Raw genomic sequence first — 24,135 nt, 5'->3', positions numbered from 1 at the left:
CACAAATCCTCAAACTCGAAGAAGAAAGATAGAAAGCTAAAAAAGTACATGCCCATCATCAAAAGCTAGTAAAATCTTCCTTTGATGCAAATTTTGTAAGCACAAAATCATTTCAACTTGGAGACCTTGTATTGAAGTGGGATAAAGCACATGAGGAAAAAGGTAAACATACCAAATTCCAACGAATGTGGCTTTAACCATTTCAGATTATAGAACAAATCAATCAATCAAGATTTATATTGCAAGATTTATCAGGCAAGAGGGATTCTCTTCCTGTGAATGGGCAGATTTTGAAAAAATATTTTTCATAGGAGATAACCTATTCTATCCCCTGTACATTATTGCCTTTACTTTTCCTAGGAAAATAAAAGTTAAATAGTATAACTATTGGCCTTACAATAAAATACTCTTCAAATATTTTGATTTTTCTCTTTTATAAGTAGAGATTGTTAAGGAAATAATTATAAAATTTGAAAATTAACTAGGTTCTATCTCTCTAAAATTTTCTTGTTTCCACCCAAATTATTTATTTTTTGATAAACCTCCAACTTTATAAAAAAAAAATTCTCTACTATCAGTCAAGAAAAGTATCTTTAACAAAGTAAAGACTCTTTGCAGATAAGCATCTTCAACTCTATAATTGTCATCCAGAACGCTTAAGGAGCCAATGATTCTCCCCATCTAGTAAACTTTTCTCTCTTTAGAGTGTAATTCTAAAATATACTGAAACTTAAAAGGTAATAGGTCTCATCAGGAACCTTCTTACCATGTTCATAGGGAAATAATAGACTGACATTACCAAAACTGCATACCAAAACAAGGTAATGGCTTGAGATTATTTTAATCAAAAGACAACGGGTCTCATCATGAGCCAACCTGTTCAATTGAATTACAACTAGTGAATGGCATTGTCACTATTTGGCCACCAAGGAAAGACAATGACTTTTAGGTAATATATATAAATTATAAAAAAAATTGTTTAAAAAGGAAAAAAAGAGAATAAGTATATTATTTTGAATTTATTGCTAAAAACTGCACTCTTATCTGGATGGGACACTGAATGATTGTTTGTTCAATGGTAACCCTATCAAGGCTATGGACGTTTGCTTGCAGAAGAGGCTCTACCTATGAGAAATCAGTACATCTAAAAGCTGATCTGCAAAAGCCCCCTACTTTATCTTTAAAAATAAGTAAACAGTGATATAAACAACTTAGGAATTTTCATTTTTAAGAGTATATCAAATGAATTATAATTAGGTGAGTTTGATTTTTTATTAAGAGATATGTTACTTATCTTAAATTTTATGCAATTCCTATTTCCTGAACTATCTTTATTTTGAAATTTTTAGAAATTTCAAAATTATCAGAGATAACTGGTTCTTCTAGTGAATCGCCAATTGTTGTATTGTTCAACAACCCCCCTCAGTTGTTATATTAATAGTTAGAATTGTATGATAAATGGGGACCCTTTAAAAAAAATTCAAAAAAAAATAACAAATAAAAGCTTGCCTTTTGAAAACCATATGGAATAAAACCTTGGATAAACATAAGATATCAAACCAGGTTACTTTGTTAATAGGCATTCTCACTTTATTGCAAATTGTAGGATCCGAGGTAAAAAAGGTTAGTCATGAGTCAGAATCCGCGAAATGTGATAAAAGAATCCCCTTAAAAGACCCAAGGTAGCATTGCACCTTTTATAAAACTTAAGGCTTAAGGTATTCCTTAAAGTATTTATCTCAATTGCATCGTAGCTTTTATAAGGGCACAAACATGTAAACCATTTGAAATTGTGAGTTCCAATGTAGTCCATACCCGATGAAATAATAAAATTGTTATAAAATACAATCAGGTCCAACATATCATAAATATCTATTTTAAATGGGATACCCTTGCATAAAGGGAACAACCTTGAAAAAGTGAAAGGTATGCCACTCATCGCAAATAAAAAAACACCAAAGCAACTTTGAATTGCTCTGTTCATGATCATTGATATTTCAATTTGCGATATTGCGATTATGCAATTTTTCGATATTACGATTCATCGCAATTGCAAGATCGACATCGCACATAATGCATACCAATTTGAAATAACAATTAGAAACTTGCGATGTGAGATTTTGATGAGACATAAAAGAAGGCACATGTAGGCCTTAATGACTAATTAATAAAGTTTAATTGCATTTACTTTTTAATGGATTGAGAAGATTTATATCTTTTTACCTATATTTGAGATAAAATCTTCATCCTTACATTCTTTCAGAATTTGTTGTGTTATTGTAATTCCACTTCATTTCCGTTTTGCATTTTATCTTGTTTTCTCCATTTCCCGAATAGCAGGAAATTCCCAAAGGAAATAGTGTGCGAAAAAATGGTTAAGAAACGAAATAAGATTGCAAAGTTTACTGCGTCTGAGCATTCAGACATTCTTGCACTCTTCTATTGCAATAAATATGGCGGGACTACAACATGGGAGGCAATGTATAATTTATTGGAGGAAGAAAACCCAAAGGTCCTGGAAACCAAAGCAGTAATAGACGCCAAGGACTCATTCAAGGTTTCTTATTTTGAAGCAACATGCTCTTTCCTGAACAACATAGTTGCAAGGCCGAAAATATTACCATACATGGATATGGTAAGATGCATTATTGATAATGTGGACATTTTAGATAGAACATTAAAAAATTATAGGCATGAAGTCATGGGGTCATTTAAACCAGACAATTTATGCCGAATGTACCATCTACTAGAGCCACAAAAGCTCTACGATAAAGTCTTTATTCAGCAGTTTGCAAAAGAAAACGAGGACCTGTTCAATGTCATGTAGAGTTGGGGGTTTGACTACAACAAGTTTAGGCAGGAGAAAACCGTTATGTCCCTAATTCCACCTCTGTTAGCCCTGCATAATTTTGCAGCTATGATGTTGTGTAGGTTATTTGAAAAAGTTGATACTACTAATTCTTCTATTTAATGGGTTCCATTGATTGATGCAGTTGTTAATGCCATAATTATGAACTCGTCAAATACTTTGTTGGAAAATTTGGCTATGGCCACTAGATAATATATATGCAATAGAATTATCTCCACTCGGGTTATCCCTACCTTTTACATGAGTTCTCATGTCATAGAAGCTATATGTTTTTGTTCACATTTTCCAAACATGGGCTGGAAATGGACTCTACAAGGTCCTACTCCCATCCATGCTTATCATAAAGTTTTGTCGAAATCACAATTTATCTCCCATTTTTATAAAATTTGTCATGGCATTATGTGGCCAATTTACTAGACCATTTTTTATAAAAAAAAGTCCCTAGGCTATCAGAGGAAGCAAAGACATACATCTTTCCAGTGAAAATATGGTTTGGTGAGGAATTATTTACTTATATCAGATTTTTTGGGAGTATTACAGATCTGCATGTTCTTCCATACTATGTTCTGGATAAATTATTGGCAAGAGAGATTTCCTACCAAACAGTGGGGAATGGAATAACCATAACCCTCAAAGAATAGAAGAAATGCATCTGGCCGACCTTCCTAGTGCAATGTGGTTCTTTTGCATTACATGATTATGGGCACATGGTAAAAGATATATAGAACATCAAATCCCTAAATCTGGCTATTGTGTCAGGAAGATAGTATGACCCTAAAAAGGTCGCCAAGAACTTCACTACTATGGTCAAAATTAGGTAATTTATTCATGAAGACGATGAGTTTGATGATCTCTTTGAGGAATCTAAGACATTTCCATATGTCTTACATTTAGCATCAATAAAACTGGACCCTGAACCTCAACTGCTTCCACCTCTATAGAAATAGAAGGGTAACAAAGGTCCGTTTAGACCCATTATAGATTGAAGAAATAAGAGAACCTACTCCCAGCGTAAGCCTGGAGAGAAGTTCCAAGAAAAATTCTGATGAGGAATCTCAAGGGAAGTCAGTTTAAGGTTTAGAAGGCTCTAAACATCAATCTCAAAATGATGAAGAAAGCCCCAAGAAAGACCCTGAGAAGGACACAATTTTTTTTTTGAGGAAACAACTGAAAAAGCCTCCGCTGAAGAACACATAGAGACTTGTTCCACACAGGTTCAAATGGAAAAGATCACAGTCATTGATTTGGATTAGGAATGGGAGAAATTTAATAGAAATCTCCAAATAGAGACTAATCTTGAAGGAACTTTTTGATTTTAGACTGCACAACACTAGCAACAGGTTATAAACCCAGAAACAACAATACAAGGAGTGATAACTACTCAAGATATTGAAATCATCCCGACACACCCAACTTCAGAAATTGTTTTAAAGGTTGAGGAAATACCCCCACTAGACATATTCTACAACCCAAGGCATAAGGCTCTAGTAAAGAGGCAAAGGAAGATAAGGAAGTTAGATGCATCAGCGATAACAACTCTTGGAAGTGAATCAATGGAGGTAGTATGGAAAGACAACCCCGTTGATCCATCAGAATATCTTACAAAGCTATCACAATTTGCAGGAACCTATGCAACTACGACATTTGATAAGGAAGCAAAAGTTTGGCTTCTACTTAAAGAAAAAGAAGTTCTGCTATTAGAATAACAACTTGAACAAGAGAGATAGAGCACCAATATGCAAGGAGAGATGCAAATGGTACAACTTCAGAAAGAATTTGAAAAAATAAAATTACAGTATCAGACACGCATTGAAGAAAGGGATTCACAGATTCAGCAAATGCAAGCCATAATGTATGAACTCAAAGACCACCCTTAAACAGAAGAATTCATTAAAAAGGCACTTGAACTAAACTCTCTATTGTCACAGCAATAGGAAATATTCTGCCAAAAAATGTCATTGATGAATCTATATTGTGAAACAAGTGATAAATTAACCAATCAAGTGGTTGGTCAGAGATTAGAATATGAAGAGATATATAATAGGATTTCAAAGTTTATTTCTTGGTACGAATCTGAAGAAGGAAAAAAATTCGATCTTCCAAAGATCAATGAGTCCCACAAGGATATTTTATTCGCAGATTGGGTCATACATTTGAAGCAAGCAGAGAGGACAGCCACAAGAGCAACTAATACAACACACAATATAATTGAGGCTATGAATGAAAAACCTTCATACTGCCAATCTCATCAAGGAATACAGGCCAGAAGCTCTGCCAGACATCAAACAGTTAGATAAATAGTGGAAAAATATCGCCAAAATGCAAGTTGAGGCAATCAAACAACTGTCTAAGCTGGACTGAGAAGCCTACTGGTAGTTTCTAGTGAAATCCCACAGTCAATCGATGAGTCTACTTTTTTTAACCAATTTTACTCAAAAGATGGTGCCGCCACTCACTAATGTTGTATTCATGGGACAATTAAGATATAGAATTGGCCAGTCACCCTAGCTGAAGCCAATGGTAGATATCCGCGAACTCAAGGACCGAATGGTTAAATATGACCATTCAATATGAAGAAGCTTGTCATAATTTTATTTTCTATTTTAGTTTTTATTTTACTTATTCTGGGGAACGTTGTTTGAAACCTCCTCATCTTTTTATGTAATAATCTATTTTTGATACATAATTTGTATTATTTAAACCCCTCTCATGCATTTAGAGAAGGGTCTAGAATTTTATCAAAAACACTTTGTAAAGGATTTCACTTATGTACTTTTATGACTATTTTGATGAGATAATTCGAACAAGATCTTGATTTTCTCAAAGTTTGAAGCATACTCTACTGAATTTTCACTTTTTTACTCATAGAGTATATTTGGTTGAAAGAACGCAGATCAATATTGTTGATTTCATGAGTAGAACCTTTCATATCTAGTACTTCTATATTTATGGTTGTGTTTTATTTGTGAATTGGCAGTAATATTTCTTATATTGTCTTATGTATGAAATCTGAGCTACAATTTGACATTATTGCACTTCTGTAAAATGTTTTAATTGTTATTCCTTATTCAGTTTATGAGAAATTGATATATGTGATATAGTTTCCACAATTATTTTGTCTTACTGTTTAGTCAAAATAATTATCATTATTGATTTAATTTCTTATAGCAATTGAATGATCTTGATTACCTGTTGCTCTAAGATATCTTTGCAAATCTCATGATTTAAGTTATTCACGGGTATATATTAGAGATAAGTATTAGAATAGATAGTTGCACGTGTTTGTTTTTCAAATTAGATCTTTTTTAGTTAAGTCATTTCCCATTATATATTATATGAATCCAAAACCATCATTATATCATTTCTTCCTAGGAAACTTGTCCCATTATCCCCAGTCAGAGCCACCATATGAAACTGAAAAGGATCTCCTTCCAAGGTCCAAACTGGGTGGTTATTCCCCATGTTGTTGCCATGGAATTCTGGGGCTTCAACAAAATCTTAGATGCCATAGACAAAGCTACTACTACTAGCAGTCATCTATAGCCATGATAGGGACATCTTTTTCACCAGTTTTACCTAAGAATTTTTATCCCAGTAAAAAAATCACAAGAAAGGTTGACACCATGAGTAATATCATTTTATTCCTTATTGAAATACTCTAGTCAAAGGGGAAGTATATTTAAAGCCCCTTAAGATATGGGATGGCATGGAGAGTCTGAAAAATCACCAACTTCATATTAATTACACTCTTTCAATAAAAGAAATTGGTTGAAAATATCAAGGAATCTCTTAATAAAATATGATTGAGTTACACAAAGTGTTTCTGTAATGCTAGTTAAAATTATAAAAAATTGGAACAAAACATTTAGTTGATGCTACAATAAGAAAATGAGATAATTAAGGCATGCATAAATAACATCAGTTTTAATATTTCCTTCAAACAAATTTCATACAAGATTATTGATTTTCACGTTGTGGAATAAATCGAACAATCCAAAGAAAAATAGAAAAAACACAATGAGAAAGGAAAATAAACATAATATTTGCAGAGAGATGGAATCCAAGGAAAGACTCGAGAAAAATGATTATTCAAAAGTTGACCATTGACTATAATAGGTTCTACTAAACCTTTCCAGATTTTGCAAACAAAATGTACTAGGACCAATGTTTTCTGTAACAATGAATGGTCCCATCTGTAGCCTCTAAAACTTGGAATGTTCCCTTATATCTTCATGGGTTTTGTCCCTTTTGAAAACCAAGAATCCTACTTCATTATTTAAAAGAATATCTATTATCAAACCAACATTTTACATGTACGTTTTAACCCCGCATAGATATTACCTGCATACGGATTCTAAAACATAGAAAATAAACAATGCGAGAGCATAATACATAAAACACATATACAAAGAGATTTTCTCCTGAATCTCAAAACTGGGACTACTAGATTGATTTTTAATTATGTTACTTTCAATGTTACAATACATATTTATACATGCCGAAGCATACAATACCATGGACCGAAAACCATTGCGTTCAAAATCATGTGCGAAAACCATGCAAAAAGCCATAGGTAGGTCCGCCCAACGGATCTAAAAAAAAATTTCTGAGGGTGCTGCCCTAGACCCCATAGAGGGGGGCTACTTAGCCCCCTCAAACCCTATGGATACTAGGGGCTGCCATGCCCCCACTGCATAATCGGTGCAACAAAGGGGGGGTTCTTGCCCCCCTCTAACCCCTTGGTTAACTACGTCAGCTAGTCGTGGAAAGAATACAACAAAACCCATCATTCTCCCACTTGTTGTTTTCTTTCCACAGGGGGTCACAGGAGAGCTTAATCATTTATCTAGCCCTACAACACTCATTGTTTCTCTACACCAAGAGAAATTCTCAGAGCTCATAGATTTGGTCAATGCATCTATATTATTCTTCAAAATGTCCACCTTTACCAGCAACACCTTTTTGTCTTCTATCATATCCCTCACAAAATGATACTGAACATCAACGTGCTTTCTCTTTGAATGATAAGAAGGGTTCTTTGCCAATAAAATTGAACTTTGGTTGTCACAATCTATAATTATAGCTCCTTGTACTAACCCCATACTTGAACACAATCTCTGCAACCAAACTGCTTCCTTGCTTGCATGAGTGGCTGCCATGTATTCTTCCTCTGTTATTGGTAGTGCCAATATAGATTATTTCTTACTCATCCAACTGACTGCACCTCCAAATAGGCTAAACACATACCCACTTGTAGATCTTCTCCGATCCAAATCTACAACCTAGTCTGCATCAACAAAGCCACGAATATCCAACACTCTTTCCAATCCTAGTCTTCCTTGGTAGCACAAGCCATAATCACTAGTGCCACACAAATACCTCAAAACCCGCTTCACTATTGCTGAGTGCTCCTTCCATGGTTTTGACATAAACCTGCTCAATAATCCCACTACATGTGCAATGTCTAGTCTAGTATAGACCATTGCATATGTTAGGCTACCAACTGCACTTGCATATGGAACACGGGACATGTCGTATTCCTCTTCTTGTGTCTTGGGACATTGTTCAACAGATAAATTTACACCTACAGGAATAGGAACCTTCACCAGTTTACTATCCTGCATATTAAACCTCTGTAATATTGTCTCGACATACTTCCTCTGGTTTAACCAGAGCTTCCTCTTTGCCTGATCTCTTTTAATTTCCATGCCCAGAATATATCTTTCACCACCAAGATCTTTAATGTAAAATTTGGAGGACAATTCGGTCTTCAAATCGTGGACAATTTCTTTGTCATTTCCAACCAAAAACATATCATCCACATACAGGACTACATAAATAACACCGTCACCAATTAATTTAAAATACACACAGTGATCTGCTTTGCTTCTGGTGAAGCCAAGTCCCCGTATAAATATATCAAATTTCTAATACCACATCCTTGGTGATTGTTTTAACACATATAGATACTTATTTAACTTTCATACCAGTTCTTTCTTACCCTTCACCACAAAGCCTTCAGTTTGCTTCATGTAGATCTCCTCTTCCAGATCCCCATGAAGAAATGATGTTTTCACATCCATCTGTTCTACCTCAAAACCAAAAGCAGCAACAACAGATAAATGTAATCTAATAGAAGCTACCTTGGCAATAGGAGAAACAATATCACCAAAATCAATTCCCAGCACCAGGGAATAACCTTTTACTACTAACTGAGATTTGTATTTCTCCACATTTCCTTCTACATTTGTATTCTTCTTGAACACCCATTTGCTGCCAATCTGGTTTCCTTCTAGCCAGCAACTCCGCCATATCCCAAGCTTCATTTTTGTGTAAAGATGCCATTTCATCAACCATGGCCTCTTTCTAGAGTTTGCCATCCTTTGAATCCACTACTTGCTTCACAATTATGGGATCATCATTAGTAACATATAAAGCAAAATTTTAACAGAAAGCAAATGGACTATACCTTTCTGGCTGCCTTCTTTCTCGAACTAATCTTCTCACATCTAGAGTTTGTGGCTCTTCATCTTCTAATTCATCCTCTACTGTAGAGTCTGATTCTTCTTCCTTGAGCTCAAACTCTATCTTCTCAGGTTCCTTTCATTGGACTTCATGTTTAATAACATCTTTCATCTCTCTGAACAACACATCTCGGTTGTACACAACCTTCCTTGTTACTGGGTTCCAAAGCTTATAACCCTTTAAACCATCCTTATACCTAATAAAGATGAACTTTTCAGATTTACTATCCAACTTGGTTCTTTTCTCCTTTGGAACATGTACATATGCATCACATCCAAATACCCTCAGATGTGAAAGATAGGGTTTATTATCAATCCATACCTCTTGTGGAGACTTATCCTCCAACACTAATGAAGGTGATCTGTTGACCAGGTAACATGCTATCTCCACCGCCTCTACCCAGAATTCCTGTCCTATCCTGACACCACTAAGCATGCTTCTTGCCCATTCCATCAACGTCTTGTTCATCATTTATACAACTCCATTTTTCTCAGGTGTGTATGGAGTAGTCTTCTGTCGTAATATACCACTCTTCTTACAGAATTCTTCAAATTCCTTGCTACAAAACTCTCCACCGTTATCTACCCTCAACACCTTTATCATCTTCTCTTTCTAGTTTTCCACCAGAGCCTTAAATTCTTTAAACCTGTCAAAGAATTTAGATTTCTTCTTAAGGAAATATATCCATGTATTCCTTGAGAAGTTATCTATAAATGATACATAGTACACAAACTTACCTAGTGATGGAACCTTCACAAATCCAAACACATGATTGTGTACAAGCTCTAATATCTGTTTCGCCCACTTATCACCAAAGGGAAACTCACCCGATTCTGCTTCCGATATACAAAATTTCCATAGAAATCAAAATCCAGAGAGATATTACTCATACCTTCTACCATAGATTTACCATGAAGTATTCAAAGGCCCTTCTCTCCGATATGTCTACGCCTTTGATGCCACAACATGGTCTTCTTTCAAGAGACCACTAGATTTTCTGCTCCACTTTCAAGAACCACGGAACTGTTGCACCCATCAACAAAAATTCTACCTTGCAGCGTGTACAGAGTTCCAATATGAACTCCCTGCATCAATACTAGTGCTTGTTGAACCGTCTTGCAGGTATCCTTCTCGAACACTGTTTTTACACCTGAATCATCTAACCTACTTACAAAAATCAAATTTTTTCCCAATGCAGGAATATACAGAACACCTAAAAGTGTTCTAACCCTTCCACCTTGCAAATTCAACTTTACTTTTCGACGACTAACAATTCTAGCCTTCCTATCATCCCTTAAGAAGACATCACCACCATCGTATTTCTCATACTCGCAGAACCACTCTTTATGGGGAGTGAAGTGAAAGGATGCACCTGAGTCAATCAACCATGCCTAATGATCTACATGTGTACTTGAAGAAGCTAAGTACACATCCCCACCTTCATCTGTGGTGGTTTTTGCTTCTGCAGAAGGAGCATCATCAGGTCCCTTTCCTTTCTCAGGAGCTTTAGATTTATAGTTGCTTTTGTAGTGCCCTTCCTTTTTGTATTTCCAGCACACCACCTTTACAAGTTTCCTAGAGATTTAGATCTCGCACTCGATGACTTATTTTTGTTTTTGTTCTGGGACCGTCCACATACAGAAAATGCATCACCATTCTAGCTCTCCATATTTTTCTATCTCATCTCCTCTGTCAGCAAGGATGAGACTATTTCATCAAATTTTAAGGTAGTTGCATTGCTACCTATTGCAATAACCACATTATCCCACGAATCTAGTAGAGAACACAACAAACTAATACACTTATCTTCATCTAAAATTTTAATAGCAACAGATAATACCTGACTTACCATAGTATTAAATGCATTCAGATGCTCTATCACTGAGTCTCCCTCTTTCATCCTCATGTTATACAACTATTTCCATAGGAACATTTTATTCACAAGAGACTTAGATTGGTACAAAGTCCCTAACTTGTCCAACAAAGCCTTAGCTGTAGCTTCCCCTAATTCATTCAGCAATACCGAATCTGAGACACACAATCGTATTATGCTCTTTTCCTTCTGATCCAACTTCTTCCATTCTTCATTAGACACTCCTGTTGGTTTAGTACCTGGATCTACTACGATCCACTGATCTTTATCCACCAATAGATCCTCCATCTTGAGTTTTCCCAACTCAAAACTCCGACCATTAAATCTCTCGATCTCTATCTTTCCACTGCTCGCCATCTTCTTTCAGCACTAGAATCGATCCCACAGATCTCCCACTGAACAGGGTCTACCACAGGCCCGAGTGAAACCCCTCAGCAACAAAGGTGTCCCCTTGAAGTGAAACAACTCTAATATGAAATGTAGGTTTTATCCCCGTACAGAAATTACCTACATACGAATTCTAAAACACATAAAATAAACAATGCGAGAGAATAACACATAAAACACATATATATAGAGATTTTTCCCTGGATCCCAAAACCGGGACTACCAGCTTGATTTTTCATTATGTTCCTTTGAATGTTACAATACATATTTATATATGCTGAAGCATCCAATAGCATGGACCAAAAACCATTGTGTCCAAAACCATGTGTGAAAACCATGCACAAAACGATAGGTAGGTCCACCCAACCTAATATAGGGCCCAAAAAAAGATTTCTCGGGGCGTTGCCCCAGACCCCGTAGAGGGGGGCTACCTGACCCCCTCCAACCCCATGTGACCCCCCCACTGTGCAATCGACACAACAAAGGGGGGGGGGGGTCCTCCCCCCTTCTAACCCCTTGGTTAACTACATCGGCTAGTCGTGGAAAGAATATAACACAACCCAACATTACAATCTGTTGGTGATGATGTAGTTTATGTTTGCACTATTCTCTTTCTTATAATTTGAGTAAGGCATCAATCTGATTCTACATAGTAGAAGACTTAACTTATTGGATCTATTGGGACAATTGCAGAGAAGGAAGGAAAGTATGAGGGGGTAAGATGGCTTCTCTACCATAAACCAAGAAAAACGGGAATTTACCAATGGAAAATTTAGGTGTCACCCTATTAGCCCAAAATGCATTGAAAAAGGCATGATGCCAATTCGTATGGTGCTTAGAAACAATTCTTTTTAGGATTTTAATTAAATTCTTGTTTGATGACTCGGTAAGACCATTCCCCTGAGGGTAATAGTTTGCTATGTATTTAATTTTAATTCTATTGGGTCCCTATAATACTAGTGATTACCCCATTACTATTGTAGTTGCATCCCTTATTAATATTGTTGTGCCCCTATTATCCCCATATTGTTATTACTGTGCCCCATAGAATCCCTCTATTGTTATTTTTGTGGCTTTATATTATTATTGTTAGGTCGGCTGGGTTGTATTGTGACTCCTTAGACTCCTATATATAGAAAAGAGGTTTTGTCATTTGAATAATCCAAGAATTGTTCATTTATGTAATGTAAATGAGGTTGCCCCCTCGAAGAGGCTGAATTCTAAGGCGTTGATCTATCTTTTCTATCTTTTCTTGAGTTGGTTTCATAACATTTGGTATCAGAGCTTTGGATTCTAGGGTTTCACTGATCCAAATAGGTCATCATGGCATTTTCGCTATAAATTTTCTTCTGCGATGTTTCAGAAGCTAAAAAAAAACCATTTGAGATGACATCGCGCTGAACCTCAGGTCCAAATTTCATAGCTTTTTGCACTATATTTGTGGAGATATGATCTTAGGAAGTTGGTCTTTTTGCAGACTCCTGAATTACATTCCAAACAGGTGACCTGGGGAAAATCATCATAACTATCTCTCTGAGCATCAGATTGAAATTTTGTAAGAAGTTACAGAAAGAGGATGGACTATAGTTTCTTGTAGATATTTTTCAGAGCTAAAGGTCGAAACAGTGACTCGTGGCACATCGTACAAGTTCGCTCTACTGAACTAGTCTATAATCAAGTCACTGTGGGAGATTTCGCATAACTCTTCCTTGGAGAATCCAATTTGGGTTAGACTGGTGGCATTGGAGAGAGGACACAGAGGGCTACTGCAGGTCACAATTTTAGAACTAGATGATTAGAAAGTACAGAGATACATCAGAGGCAATATCAAGTTCCTACAAAGTGAAAAAATGTGTGTAGATTTTTTTTAAATTTTTGCTTAAGCTTGGTTTGAAAATTTATTTTGAAGGAATTCAAAGGGCATAGTAGAGCATTATTATTGGTAACTGATGCCCCGAGGAAAGAAAATGAAAACACCTAGTAATTATCCTGAAAGCTCTAACATGACTCATCAAGAAGAGGAAGAAATGCTACATGATATATCAAAATTAAAAGAACAACTGAACAAATGTCACTCTCACAAAAGCTAACAGAAGCTAAGATAAATGGCGTGGAATCTAAGATAAAGGGCATGGAAGCTAAGATGGATGATTTGAAGATAGATTTGAAGACAGATTTGAAGAGATACATGGCAGATTTGAAGACAGAGATGGTAGATTTGAAGACAGATTTGACAAATTTTCTACAAGAAATACTTACTAATGGTAAAAAGGTAGTAAAGGAAACTCATGATGCGAACAAAAGAAATGTTAATTATGATTTCTTAGACTCTAATGTGGGATTGAAGACCCACCATATTCCAAAAATCGATATGAGGAAGTTTGATGTCAAGGATCCCGCAACATGGATATTACAGATGGAGCAATTTTTCGATCTCAATAATGTGCAAAACACACAAAAGGTACGTATTGTAACTTTATATTTGGAACCATATCAGGTTGTATCGTATCAATGGCTTTTCTCTCGTAAACAAATTATCACTTGGGCAATTTTTACGGAAGAATTGACAGCACATTATGAGGACACAAAAAGAAACACTTTTTTTAGCCAATTGATAAGTCTCAAACAAAAGGGTTCAATAATGGAGCACATTCAGGAGTTCCAAAAATTGAACATAAGGGTAAAAAATATTCTAGAGGAGCATAGGATTGATGTGTTCATAGGGACTTTAAATGATAATATCCAACATGATGTTCGCCTTTGGGAACTCGATTCATTAGAGAAGGAATTCAGGTTAGCAAGAAAAATGGAAACCAGGAAGCATACCACTCACAACTATAAAGATGGAAGTGTTGTTGCCCCTAGTCTTCCACAACCAATAAGGTTGACACCACAAAAATTGGAAGAAAAAATAACAAAAGGGATTTGTTACAGTTGTGATAGCAAATACACTAAAGGTCATAAGTGTGCTGAGAAGAAATTATTCTACATAGATTGCGAAGAGGAAGAAGAAAAGGAGCAAGAAAGGTCAAAAGAAGAGGATATACTCCAGGAACAAAGCCTAGATAAAGAAGAAATGAATTCGACCATATCTTGTAATGCATTGGTAGGAATTACCACTCCTCAAACCATCAAGATAGAAGGACAAATCAAGAAGAGAAAGGTAATAGTGTTGATTGATTTAGGAAGTACCCACAATTTTATTCATTGTAAGGTAGCAAAAGAATTGAATTTCTTCTTATATCCAGCACTAGAGTGTCAAGTGATGGTCACAAATCGAGGAATAATAAATTTATCTAGAAAGTGCCATATTATCAAGCTATCGATGGGAGAATATGTATTGACTAGCCCAATGCTTTCCATTCCAATGGGAGGTGTTGATGTTGTACTAGGAGTCCAATGGCTACAATCCTTGGGTACAATAGCTTTTAATTTTCAAGAACTTTTCATGAAATTTTTTGTGGAAGGAAAGGAAGTTGAATTAAGGGGTATTGAAGGGAAACGAGGAAAGATAATCAGCTCTAACAATATGACAAAGCTTCTAAAAAGGAACAAAGGGGTGTAATTGCACAATTATGTTCGCTAGATGTTTCCACATTGCAATCATCTATTTCTCCAGATCTCCAAAAAGTCTTGGACAATCATTCCAAGGTATTTGAGACTCCCAAAGGTCTCCCACCTATTCGTGATCATGATCATGCTATTCATCTAATTCCAGGAAGTGTTCCTCCAAAAATCAGGTCGTACAAATATCCCTATGCCAAAAAGAGTGAAATTGAACATATGGTTGCAGAAATTCTAGAGGCTAGTATAATTCAACCGAGTCAAAGTTCTTTCTCTGCTCCAGTAGTATTAGTGCACAAGAAGGATGGATCATGGCACATGTGTCCAGATTATAGGGAGATCAAAAATCTCACTATTAAAGATAAGTTTCCCATTCCTGTCATTGATGAATTACTGGATGAATTGCATGGATCAATTTACTTCACCAAGTTGAATCTTCATTCAGGATATTATGAAATCAGAATGAAGACTAAAGACAATCCGAAAACAACATTTATAACTCATGAGGGTCATTATGAATTTTTGGTCATGCCTTTTGGCCTTACCAATGCACCTTCAACATTTCAAGGTTTGATTAATTCCATTTTCAAACCATTCCTTAGAAAATTTGTGTTAGTATTTTTTGATGATATACTAATCTACAGCAAGTCTTGGAAGGATCATGTTGAACATGTTGACAAGGTGCTACAACTATTGGAGGAGAAACAATTATATGCAAAAAGATCCAAATGTTTCTTTGGAGTAAAAGAGGTGGAATATCTGGGTCATATTGTATCTCATGAAGGAGTTAAGGTAGACCCTAGCAAAATTAAAGCCATTAAGGAATGGAAAATCCCCACATCCATAAAGCATCTGTGAGGATTTCTCGAGTTGATAGGGTATTATCGCATGTTTTTTAAGAATTATGGGAGAATAGCAGCACCTCTAACAACATTATTGAAGAAAGATGCATTTTCATGGACTCCAGAAGCAACAAAGGCCTTTGAACATCTTAAAGAGGCAATGTGCCAAGCACTAGTCTTAGCTACATCGGACTTCACAAAAACCTTTATTGTGGAATGTGATGCTTTAGGAAATGGAACTGTGTTGCTTTAATGCAAGATGAAAGACCCATTGCTTTTGAAAGTCGTCCAATCAAGGGAAAGTTTTTACACAAAGCTATTTATGAGAAGGAAATGTTGGCAATACTCCATGCACTTAAGAAATGACGACCCTACCTAATGGGAAGACACTTCAAGGTAAAAACCGATCATGATAGCCTTAAATACTTTTTATAACAAAGATTATCCTTTGAAGAGCAACAAAATTGGGTCACAAAGATGCTAGGTTATGACTTTGAAATCATCTACAAAAAAGGGAAGCAAAATGTGGTGGCAGATCCACTCTCAAGAAAGGATGAGGATGTGGAAGCATTGTTGTGCACCATTTCTATTATCCAACCAGATTGGATAAATGAATCAAGGGAGGAATGGAAGAATGATGAAGAAGTGTGGGCACTTATTCAAAAGTTACAACAAGATTCCAGTACGTCTGATACATTTAGCTGGCAAAATGATTCTTTATGGTACAAAGATCGCTTATAACTCTGTAAGAATTCCCAACTAAAACAAAAGATTCTTATGGAGTTGCACACTTCTCCCTTGGGAGGGCACTTAGGATTTTTAAAAAATTACCACAGGGTTAAGAAGGAATTTTTTTGGGATGGCCTTAAATCGGATATTCAAAAACTTGTGGCGGAATGTTTGGTTTGCCAACAAAATAAAGTTGAAACAATTAAGACACTGGGTCTATTACAACCTTTATCCATTCCAAGCCAACGTTGGGAGGAGGTTTCAATGGATTTTATCACAGGTTTACCCAAGTCTGAGGGAAAGAGTGTCATCATGGTGGTAGTTGACAGACTTACAAGGTATGCACACTTTTGTGCATTATCACATCCATTTAAATCCAGTACAGTTTCTACTGCATTTATCGAAACAATTCAAAAGCTACATGGAAACCCAAAGATTATCGTAAGTGACAGAGATCCCATTTTCACTGGAAATTTTTGGACAGAATTATTTTCCTCAGTTAGCTCATAGCTCATCTTATCATCCTCAATCTGACGGGAAAACTGAGATAGTAAACAAATGTTTGGAAGGATATCTTCGTTGCTTTGTATCTAATAAACAGACACAATGGGTCAAATGGTTGCCTCTAGTTGAATGGTGGTATAACACTTCCTTCCATATAGCAACAAAAATGACCCCATTTATGGAACTTTATAGATATCAGCCACCATCCATCACATCATATTTAAGAGAAAATTCTAAGGCTCAAGTAGTGGAACATCACATCGAACATCAACAACAAGTCCTCCAACTCTTAAAGGATAACCTCGTGTTGGCACATAATAGAATGAAACAATAGGCAGATCAACATCGCAGTGAAAGAAGTTTTGATGTAGGTGATTGGGTATTCCTACAGCTACAACCATATAAGAAAATGTACCTCAAGCAAGCTAAGAAGGATAATAAATTATCACCAAAGTATTATGGTCTGTACAAGGTGTTGCCAAATATTGGTACTATGGCATACAAATTGGAGCTTCCTGCAGCTTCTCGATTGCACCCAGTTTTCCATGTTTCATTTTTAAAGAAGGTTATAGGTGAAAAGCTCCCAGTTCAAACAATATTGCTAGAACTTGACGAGGAAGGAAAAATTATATTGGAACCGGAAACAGTCACAGAAACAAGAACTTGACAGCTACGAAATCGATCAATTTCAGAGTATCTTATCAAGTGGAAGAACTTATCCGCTGAAGATTCCACATGGGAGGATGAGAATTTTATACAGAAGCATCCAAAACTACTCAAGCATTGAGGAAAACACTTTTTTGAAGGAGAGGGGCATGTTGGGTCCCTATAATACTAGTGATTACCCCATTACTATTGTATTTGCATCCCTTATTAATATTGTTGTGCCCTTATTATCCCCATATTGTTATTAATGTGCCCCATAAAATCCCTCTATTGTTATTTTTGTTGCTTTATATTATTATTGTTAGGTCGGTTGGGTTATATTGGGACTCCTTAGACTCCTATATATAGAAAGGAGGTTTTGTCATTTGAATCATCCAAGAATTGTTCATTTATGTAATGTAAAGGAGGTTTCCCCCTCGAAGAAGCTGAATTCTAAGGTGTTGATCTATCTTTTCTATCTTTTCTTGAGCTGGTTTCATAACAAATTCCTTTATAAAAATCATGCGAATCCAATTACTGAGAGGCAAAGTAAGAGGCATTATCAAACACTAATGATTCTAGAACCCCAAAATGAGTAACAATATGAGAATCTAAAAGTGAAATCCCCTGTTTGGTATTGACCACTCATAAAGGTATCACCTCTACCAACCTCGTAAAGTAATGTGGTTTTTAAAATATATTTGTGTTGTTTAGAGGATGAAGGGTTCATAAGACCAATAATGTCAAGGCCCCACTATTGAAAGGGATCTTCAACAGTAATAGGTTGAAGGGGAAAAGATGGTTTCTTAGCCCTACCAACATTGTTTTCGAAAGTTTCACATTTACGTACTAGGGAATGCACATACTTAAATAATGTGGGCCAATAATACCCAACCCTTAGTGCTTTGTGTGTAGTAGTATCCTCACCAAAATGACTGCCAACAATATATGAATGGAGTTTGTGGAGTACTTGTTGGGAATCACCTTATTCTAGAAAACAAATAAACACACCATCATAATTATTTCAAAATAGAACATTATTAATCAAATGATAAGGGGGAAATTTCAATCTTAATTCTCTCTTCTTCTTAGACTTAGGATGTGACAATGTTGTATCATTCTGTAAATAAAATATAATGTCACTATATCAAGAATTAGGATTATTAGGAATACAAAAAGCTTCATTTTGCCGAATAATTATTTCATTATCAAAACAAGGATCTAGATTAGGTGAGCTAACATATTTAACAACAAGTTGGCAGATACCTTTAATCTCCGAGTCATATTCCTAGAGAGATGTCATCCAACAGGACCTCTTCTCTCCCAATTTTTTTTGCACAAGTAGATTTCTTATTTCTACGTAGGGAACTATTAACCTTGTTTTAAATTTAAGTAGGTAAGAAATGAAATGTTTCACAACCTTAAAGATTGCAAAGGCTTGTTTATCTACCACTGGGTATTTTAATTCAACTCCATTAAAATCAGAACTCATAAATGTAATGGGAATTTTAGTATCAGGTTCTATTGCCTGTGTAAGGACAACAACATAAGAAAAATTGGCAAAAAAGTTGTAAAATATAATATCCTTATAAAAATCGATGCTCATAAGGAGATGAGCTTCAGAAATAGCTTCTTTGATGGTGCCAAAAGCCTTTTTTTTTCTGGGTCAGATGACTTATAAAGATCATTATTCTTTATAATATCCTGAATTGGTTTAACTATTTTGGAAAAGCTTGGGATGAATTTTCTAACAAATTTTATCTTTCCATGAGAAGTTATTGCATGGAGCTTTTAAAGTTAGGAGGAAAGAAACTATCAATGGCTTGCGTCCTTTCTAGGAAAATCAGTATACCTAATTTTATATTATAATACCTAGAAAATTTCCTCCCGTGACTGCAAAAATGGACTTTTTGGGGTTTAATGAAATACCAATTTTTTTGCAATGCTTAAACATTGTTTTGATATGGGAAAGATGACCATATCTCTATTTTGAATAAACAATAACATCATCTAAGTAAATGACTATAGATTCATTAATTAATCCCTGAACAACAATATCTATTGCTCACTGAAAAGTTTCCCCAACATTAATCACGCCAAAGGGCATATTTCTATAGGCAAAATGTAATTGTTGCAAACCCATACTGACTCCGCTCTCATTTTTGGAAAATGATATGGGCCGCTCCTTAAACTTATCATTGGGTTTTTTTTTTTCTTCTTTCACTTCGATTTTGTATGATTACAATGGTCTTCATGTACAAATTTCTTTTTCTAAATGACGATATGACATATCCTTGGTTGCTTTGACTAGTGTGTTACTGAGATTTAATTTATTTGCAATATTTTCTTTCAATGTTTATTTGATGGATCTGTTTCTCAATCAATACTAATATAGAAACCTTATCTCTTTGCACTATTCCAATGTGTTATTGAAGGCTTATCACTCTATATTTCTGATGAATGTTAGAGTGAGGTAGGGTTGTTACAAAATCCTAATACTATAACAACCCTACCTTATTTCAATTTGCATTATATTATTTTTCTAACACTTCATTTCATATGTTTTGGTTGAATTATGTATATTATGCATCAATATCTACATTCTGTTTAGGTTAATGAATGATTATCATTTTATGGATTATAAACTTTGTATTAAATTTGTGCTCGATTGTTATTACAAATGGTTTAATGTATATATGCACTATACCATGGCTTTGAACATATGAGACTTGGTTTAATGTTTTGGCTAGATGATTGACTTATTATTATGAGCTTGCATTCATGTATATGGTGATATTTCGAAAGTTATATATCTGAAATTATGAGAAATGATGTTCTCAGATGAAGGGTTATTTCTTGGAGTATTGTATCTAGTATTTTTTAGGTAATTTGGCATTTTTGTCAAGGATGTTAATCTCAAATTGTGCTAGTTGTTTCTAATTCACCACTCACATTTCCTCGTACCTTGTGACCCTTATTCTCTTTCTACTATCCTCCCACTTTTTGATGTCTGAGTTAATATCTTAATGTTTTGAGGACACCAACCCTTGGTTTCTTCATTGTTCCCTCATCCTTCTAAGACTCGTCTGTGATCTAAGGTTCGATCACCCACTTGTTGTGTTCACCCTTTCTATTTCAACTTGACTCTCAGCTAAAAACCTCTTTGATTTAGCCATGGATATCCTTATCTGATCAGAACCCATTGGGTCAAAAATGGTAGAGGAATATGATGAATATGTATAATTGTTTCGCCAAGTCTGTTGGTGGGATTTCATTCAATTGTTTCAGGGTTACAGTAATAGGGATTTCAAATATTTTTCCTCATCTTTTGATCTAAAGACAACCCAACTATGTGATATAGATTTTTTTGTCGACATTGATTTCATTACAAAAGCTACCCATCTACCCTTCAAGGGAGAGAAATGGTCCAAAATATGTGAAGTGTGTGACATTCCATGGAAGAAAATTCTTATCGGTAAATATTGTGTATATCATGTAAAAGGTATGCCAATTTCCTTTTTGAAACCTAAATGGCATAATTTAGTGTTGTTTCTGCGTAGGTATGTTACTTGTGAAGGGCATTACAATATTTTTTTCATCTATCACATAAGTTTGTTAATGGGATGTTTTGGCCATAAACACAATTTTCCCTTTTATCTATATAAAGGTTTAACTAAAATGTCTTGCACATTCCATTCATGCCACAAGAACTTTGAAAAGTCAATATTTCATCACCCTCTTGTTAGCATTCTAGTTAGACACCAATGGTTAAAGGTATGGGATGATTGGGGTCATTTCCTAAGTCAAAATAGTTTTGATAAAACCCAAATTCCTGAAGACTTTGAACCCCTAGGTCTCTTTGTACCTAATCCTCCCTTGGATAGTCTTGATTGATCACTATATCATCATTGCTACAAAATTATTATGAATAATCATTTGATGGAGCATACGCTTGCATTTCAAATGATAGTAGGGTTGAAACCCTCAAACTTGCTACTGTTTGTTTAACCATAAGCATGGCCAAGGGTACCATTGTCCATCATACAGAATTAAAATATGAATTTAAAGGTAAAAGGTAGGTGAAACCCTCTAAATTCAGTCTGTAGGCTGAACATGTACCTACAAAACCTGCACATGAAGAAGAGATTTGTCAAGCACAACAAATTCCTCAATCTAAGGTTAAAATCAAAAAATTTAGAGCAAAATAGTCTGACAAGAAGAAACAGTCATACAAATGCTCCTGTAAAGGAAGTATTTGTTGATCTAGAAGCTTTTCTCGCTTCTTCACCAAAGAAAAGAAAACCTCAGGTTGACGATTCTATAGATGACAATAGGTTTGAGACTTATGTCAACAACAATACTCTTAAAACTCTCATAGTCTTTCTGATTCTGACCTACTATATTGGATCTATACTAGCTTCAATAGTTCTTATTTACTATACCACAGTTGAATGGTTCATTTAATCAACTACTGCAACAGAATGAATAACTCAGGGCTTCATGTCAAGATGGGGAAACACATAGTGAACAAAAATCTTCCAACAATGAAAATAAATCACAGGCTAAAGGTACACACATTATCATCAAGTAGTCATAGGTCAGAGTAGTTATATCTTATTATATAGATGACTTTGGTACTCATAAGTAATGATTTTTTTACTATCTATGGTAAGGATTCTTGAATTTTTTGAGGTATGTGTATATTTGATTTTTTTTACTAAATTAAAAAAAGGTTGCTACAAAATCTGTGATTTTGTAGCAACCTTATCTTGTTGTTGACATACGGTTTAATTGTGGTTTGTTTATTGCAACAGGTCCTTTGTCTTTGGGGAATTTTGCATTTGGATCTTATGAAAGAGGATATGCTTGATTGGCCTATACCTATTGCGAGTTGTGCATGGATGCCTTGACATTCATGCATTTTCTTCCTTTACTTTTTACAATTCAATCAGTAGGTTGAGCATACAATTTTAATTATTTTTGTAATATAATCATTTGATACTTTTTAGGAATAGTTTTTGGGTACCATGAGGTCTCTTGACCTATATAAAAACTATGAATTTTCTATAGTATGGGAGGATGAATCTATATAAGGAAGTACCTGTAGTAACACAAAGGGGAATTTTGGACGAAATAAATGTTTTTTTTAACTGTCTGTGACTATGGAATATCTTCAAATTACACTATGAGTTTTAAGACTTGGCTTTATTTAGTCAATTACTTATTGTGCCTTCAATTGTTCCATAATCATTGGAACTGATCATCTTTTGGCTTATGTGTAATTTGAAATATCAAAATATAGTACATAATGGTTACTGTTTGTGTGATTTTATTCCATAAACAATTAGCAATTGATTGCATTTATTTCTTGTCTTACATTGATCTGATTTGTAAAAGTTATTATACGATCAATATCACTCTCCAATGATTTGTCTCTTGAGATCGACAATCGATCTGGGCATATATCTAGTCTAGGTTCCCATGGTTTTATTCTTGAAATTTATAGCTAAGATAATGTCACATTTCTTATATGAATTGAATTGATATTTATGGTTTAACGATTTTGGAGTTTATATATTCATTGCAATTATTTTCTTATTGGTTTGATTCATAAATAAGTAATTGGATGATTATCCCTTCTATGAGATTGTCACAGTAACCCTTTATATCTCAACCGAGTAATAGAAAGTAGATTGCATTGATTATACTCTTTTGCATTGATTCTTGATGCTAATCATGAGAACAACTACAGTTCCACCTACATTAGTTCAAAAGATAAGAGACTTGCAGTTTAGTAGTTGTCTTTATTTTCTTTCACATCAAGGATTACTTTTTTTGTTTTAATTTTAATTTATAATTTCATATATAAATTAAAATTATGATTTTTTTTTTATTGTTTCTACAGATAATTATATTTCAATTCCTTTTTGTATTGGTTACATTTATTTATTCGTATAGATATTAATATATTCTTTTCTAATGATTATTTGATTTCTATATAATATTCTTGTACCTAATTTTTTTCTTGAATAATTAGTAGTTTATATTTACTGTGCTTTTAATAGCTATTAATTTGTAGATTGTATTTTATTATTAACGAGTAGATTTAGGTATATCTAACATTAGTTTTAGTTTCACATAGGTAGTATAGGTTAGGATTATTTTATCCCGCTAGTGTTATTCTTTATGTGAAGATG

This window comes from Pinus tabuliformis, chromosome Q (assembly GCF_031772625.1).
Source record: "Pinus tabuliformis cultivar Carrire ecotype Pingquan chromosome Q, CPIR1, whole genome shotgun sequence".
Classification (NCBI taxonomy): Eukaryota; Viridiplantae; Streptophyta; class Pinopsida; order Pinales; family Pinaceae; genus Pinus; species Pinus tabuliformis.
This window is presented reverse-complemented; position numbering follows the sequence as displayed.